This window comes from Triticum dicoccoides, chromosome 4A, assembly GCF_002162155.2.
Source record: "Triticum dicoccoides isolate Atlit2015 ecotype Zavitan chromosome 4A, WEW_v2.0, whole genome shotgun sequence".
Lineage (NCBI taxonomy): Eukaryota > Viridiplantae > Streptophyta > Magnoliopsida > Poales > Poaceae > Triticum > Triticum dicoccoides.
The window spans coordinates 660,199,122-660,204,880 of record NC_041386.1 but is presented as its reverse complement, the minus strand read 5'-3'; the positions used below and the strand labels follow the sequence as shown (position 1 = coordinate 660,204,880).

The window sequence follows — 5,759 nt, the reverse complement described above, 5'->3', positions numbered from 1 at the left end:
TTCTACTTGGAGAGGCTTTTGTTTCCCTGTTTTTTCTCAGATAAATGAGAAGCAGGAACAAGTTAAATATGCACTTTTTGGTAGGACTACTGATGAGAGAATGATGCAGCAATATGAGAGAGCAATGGTACTGATTCTGAGGATGGTCTGAGATCTGGCAATATATTGAACATATAAACCCTGAAGAAGTGGTAGTCACAACGAAGGTGGCCACGTCGCCTTTAAATCGCCATGAACAGTACTCGTGCCACCGCCTGTAAATTCCATGCCCCGTCAGGGTATTTTAGTCATTTCACGCGCAGCATATAAAAGGCAGCCTCCCCCGTGGAGAAAACCTAGCCGCCGCCTCCCATCCCACTCGCCTCCCCCTCCTCGTCGCCCTCCTCTCTCTCTCTCGCTAACCCCTCTCTCTCCCCATCGCGCCGGCCGGTTACGGCCAGCTCCGGCCCGCGCGTCTCCCCCGCGACCCCCGCCTCCTCTCCTGCCGTCGCCGCCGCCGGAGAAGCTCGCCTCCGCGCCCACAAGCCTCGGATTCGGCGGGATCCGGGACGAGGAGGGGTGGATGAGACGTGTGAGGAGGAGGAGGAGGAGAGTGTGGGGGCGTCTGGGGAGGAATATCCCCGCCGCCTCCTCCGCTCGTGACGCAGGGCCTCGGGCCATGGGGGCGTTCGTTGCAGGAGCCTCGCCGCTGACCTCCCGTGCGCGGCGCCCGGCCCTGGCAGCGCCAATCTCCCCTTCACACACAGGTACTCCCCCTCTCTCCTCTGTGCCCTCTCTCTCTCTGTCTCACTCCCTTTCTTTTAATAATTCCTACAACTTTTTGGTGATTGATATTGGGGATAAATAAACTGTTATTTGTGTTGCTGATTGTTTTGATCTGGACATGGATTGGATAGTGGAGAATTGATACTAGGATAGAGAAATTGTTATTTGTGTTGCTATTATTTCTTTGATTTGGACATGGATTGTTCAGTGCTAGAACTTCATATCATTATTGTTGAGAAGGTATTGCTAAAAGACAGTTAACTCTCTGATATTTGTCCATTCGCTTTCTATATGCAGGGGAATTAATATGTACAGATGAGCCTTCCAAACTGAATATTTGAGTGCTCTTCTTGTTTGAAATTTTTTGTTCACAACAGTAGGTTGATGCCCGCAGTTGTTTGAAATCAAATTCAGAGGATACACAACCTAAGATCGACACATCCCTACCTGAACCAAAGGGTCGTACGCCCATCATTATTATTATTTTCAATGCTATTTGTGTTCTTCATATCCCCAATTAATTTATTCAGTCTTACTTTTGACATAAAACGCAAGTTGACTTTGAACCCCTTCTCCACCACAGGCAAGGTCGAACCCCAACACCGAGAAGGTATCTTGGCACCAAATCATCGCGAGAAGAAGGGTATGTGTTGCTGTGCATGAGGTGTTAATACTTAATAAAGTTTTGCATTCTTTGTTCTGGTAGATTTTGTGTGTTTGGTTGACATCTATGCTGAATTTATTTTCCTGAGATTGTTCTGGTGTTTTTGGTGCAAACTGATTAAGGAGGGCTGGAGTTTGTCAAGTTTGCCATGTATGCCTAATATAATTTTCTTAGATTGCTACTGCAATTGTATGATTGTGATCCCAGTAGGTCAAGATTACATTTGTGTTGTTGAACCGAGATTCACTAAGCTTGGCAGAGAGGATAAATTTTTCTTTTGCAGATAACTGGGCTCTAAAAGATTCAATAGTTACATGTGGTTTTGTATCTGCAGTTTGTTTGCATGTATTTTTTGAGGTTTTTGATGACCAGAATTATGAAATTTCCTTGGTTAAAATCTTTATATGTGGCATGATCTCTGAAAACAAAATAGAGTAATATAGTTTCCTTCAAGCTGTCATTGCAACAGAAGTTGAAGTGTATCTTCATGATCAGTAGATCTGTGCGTGATGCCGCCTGTTGTAGTTCTATCGCTATGCAGACATGTTCAAGAAATGCAAGTAATATAGTTTTGATGATGTCTGAGTGTAGATAAAGCAGCCTTGTTCAGAAGTGCTTTGTCAAGTTCCTGTAAAAAAGCTTTCTAGATATACATTATGTTTACAGTTTCGCTCGGCTTCCCTAATCCCAAAAGTAATAATATGATTCCTTTATGTTGTTTGCCAAGATTCAGAAGTGAATTTTTGAGGTATATTTGCTTGTTGTGTGTACTGTAAATTCTAAGCTTTCTAGGCATACATGTGCACGTGTATTTTTAGGTGCTAATATTATTTCTTTATGTTGTAAACTCTAAGTGTCCTGTAAACTCTTAAGCTTTCTAGGCGTTCATGTACATGTGTATTTTTTTTAGGTAATAATATGATACCTGTATGTGGTTGCCCAAATTCAGAAGTGAACTTTGCTGTATATTAGTCAGCATCTCCTGCATGACCTTTTAAACTTCAATGCAGCTGTACAAGGTTTGTGATGATTTTTTTCCCAGTTTCGTCTTGATTTAGACTTTTGTAGTTACACGTGTTATGTTTGTTCACCATGCTAATCATGAGGGTTTTACAAGAGGATTTAGACTCACACGAGCTTTCATTGTAACAGAGCTGCTGAACTTAAACAGATGTTCTCCCGCATATCCATGCCCGAACTGAAACCTATATAATTTACGCCATTTAACCATAGCAATGTTTCATCCATTGAGAGAATTAAAAAATTGACATAAATTTGCTCACTGCAGAGCCTCCGAACAGGAAACCGGCGGGGAGCATGCCACCGTAGGGGAAGGGCAGGGGAGACATGGTGGCGGCTAGCTGGGCCAAGCTGCGAACGCCCATCGGCGACTTTCGTTGGGGTCCATACCATTCTTCCTCCCCTCACTCCGATGCCAAAACCAGTAGGTGCAGCAAGAAGGTCAAGCATCGACAGAGGTGCACATCCGCACATGGGTGGCGTGAACAGATGGCTACCCCAAGATAATCTGAACTAGGTGCTCACCTCTCTCTCTCTCTCTCTATTTCTTTTTCATTTTCATCTTGATCCCATTCAGGTAGAATGCTGCTCTGTTTTTCTGTAATTAAGCAAGTATATAGCTGGCCACTATCTTATATGTGTTGTACTCTATATTGCAGCTTGCAGCATCCGATGAGAAACCAAGCCAGTTTCTCAGCATGGCAGATAACTCTCTAGACATGATCATGTCTCTAGCAGTTAAGTTTTGAACTGGAACTGTTGATCACATTATAACTGTTCCTGCTACTGCAGGTTCGACTTGAATTTTGTATTATGTACAGATGGTGTTGTGTGCCTCTCCATAGGTTTCTACCTCCCGGAATTCATCTTCCTATTGCCACATAATTACATCCTTTGTTTTTGGGAAAACAATGTATAGATCCATTGTTTCTCTCTACAGTGCGCATGCCCTTTTATTTGTTTTTGGATAGATTCTTCCATTGATTTCTTGCTATGCTTGGATAACTAGAGTATCTAATTCGAAATTATCCAGTCTTTTGTATGTTCACTTGCATAGATGGCTTAATCCAGAACCTAAAGTGAAGAAAATATAGCACATATACTTGGTCATTTCTCCTAAGAAGATTAATCCACCTGGACTTTTAACTTGACTTCCAAAGAAGTTCTGAATGATCAAGCATGTTCGGGTTTTTAGTAAACTGAAATAGTGTTGCACTCTGGCAATAGTATTCTGATTTTCTAAGTTAACAAAATCTTCTCACATACGCGATACGTCATGCAGATCGGGTCGTAGTCAGAGCACAACTAAGGTTGGCGCTGCTCAAGTGTTTGCAGCGGGATCCTCTTCTACAACGGTGATGACAAGGGCTCCGCTCCCAGTTCAGTCTATCAACTACACACACAACTCCTGGACCTGCCTTCAGATTTAAGGCAAGCGCTTCAGTACTTCCTTGTGTTGCATAGTCACTAGACTGGGTTTTCTTTGATTCTATGATTGGTTTGTTTTCATCGCAATGTATGTGTCCACACAATCAAAAGGATCAAGATAGCTTCACATAGATTAGTTAATTGGCCAGGTACATACGAAGCTGTGAATCTAAACAGGACGCACATACATCACAACACCAATATGTTGTGTGTAACACGACCATTCCTAACATACCATGGTTTGCATGGTGGATAACCGATGTGTGTTAAGATGAGCAGCAGCACGCTCACACATTATCTTTGCCATTTAAATAACCATATTTGTTCTATGAAGTTTCTGTTATATATCTCTATGTCCATGTACTTCTCAAAAGTTACCTTGGATGAGAAGCATTGTTTTGCTGGTCTTTGTGAAGACAAGATAGGAAGATCCATGTTCTTGATCAATCAAATATGGTCAAAACTGTAGTTTTTTCACCGGTGTAATCTTATTAATAACTTTGACCAAAAGTCCTACAATCTCATTAGTAATCAGGTGTGGACAAATATGTTTTCAGTCCAGTTTGATCTAATATATCCTATTGAAGCGTACTTTGACCAAACGTCCTACAATCTCATTAGTAATTAATCAGGTGTGGACAAATATGTTTTCAATCCAGTTTGATATGATATTTTCAATTGAAGCAACAAAACCATCGTATTTGGCTTTCCATAAGCACCAAGTTAACAATAATAGAGTTGATTAGGAGCTGATACAGTGCTATGAATTTTTATTATAGTCGTCGTTGGTATCAAATCAGTTTATACAGTAGAAACTTGGACAGTGCTAAGATGGATTAGCACGTACAGTTGTAAACTACAGAAAAAAGATTATTTGTCCATTAGTCGATACCGAATTTGATCATATATATTGTTCTATTGAGCTTATTATTGTAAAGTCACCAACAAGTTGAATCAGCTATAAGCCTCTCAGAAGGGTATAGCCGCCTCTGCTTCCGCGTTACATCTCCATGTAAGTTTCTAATGTACGTTCACATATAATTTTGGTTGACATTATCTCTTCTATGAATTCTGCTTGCATTTTTTCAGTTGAAACAGTAACCGAATTTGATAAGTATGCAACGATTTCTGCCCTGCAGCATGAGTAAAATGTTATGAGTTATCACTTCAGATAAGTAACCACTATATTATTTTCTCTGTGTAATTGACCTGTACACATGTTGTCGCTCTGCTTGAACCATCGATCTCTATATGTATTTGAGCTCCTCTCACAGGCTGACTCCTATGTTCGTGACTGAGCATGTGTGTGTGTGTGTGTGTGGCCATGGGGCAGACTTTATCTTTGACTGAATCCTTGCAACATTTTCCTTTCAGGCCAACGAACAATAAGATTCTTCTGACCTTACATGTCGAAAACCCTTCGGAAGGTTTCGCTGTCCTGATCCCTAAGGGTTCCGGCTGACCTGAGGATATGATGTACTTTTTTTCCGAAGTAGTAATAAGGATTGATACAACGACGGTGTGGTACCCGAATGGCTACTTTTATTGTCTTTCGACATGCGCAAGTATTTGAGTAGCATGTGACTAATCTTACAGCCCCCCTCCCCTGATGTTTGGGATGAATGTTGTAAAATGTTTCACAAATAGATGATGGATTGATGCAATGTCTTACCCAATACAAAAGAAAATCACCCCGATAGTCTGAATGTCGAGCATTTTATGTTTCTGTTTATGTTTACAGAACGTGGGAAGGGGGCATGGCGCACTATTTCACCTTCAGGAGAGAATTGCAGTGTCTTATTTTGTCCATTTTTCTTGCACAAGTTGTGCAGTCAACAGATTTAGAATACCACTGTTAATAGGCTCTCTGCTTTATATTCTG

General features: G+C 41.4%; 1 long non-coding RNA gene across 3 annotated transcripts; it reads left to right on the top strand.

The window, feature by feature from the left end:
* Positions 1-351: 351 nt before the first annotated feature.
* LOC119287788 lies at positions 352-4,582 on the top strand. 3 transcript variants are annotated; one of them, XR_005140947.1, is made up of 6 exons: positions 352-746; positions 1,349-1,408; positions 2,340-2,448; positions 2,718-2,966; positions 3,109-3,186; positions 3,732-4,582. It is a non-coding gene; the product is annotated as an uncharacterized LOC119287788 (long non-coding RNA). The 3 variants fall into 3 exon arrangements; XR_005140946.1 differs by lacking the exon at positions 2,340-2,448; XR_005140945.1 differs by having other exon boundaries at positions 2,340-2,966.
* Positions 4,583-5,759: the final 1,177 nt, after the last annotated feature.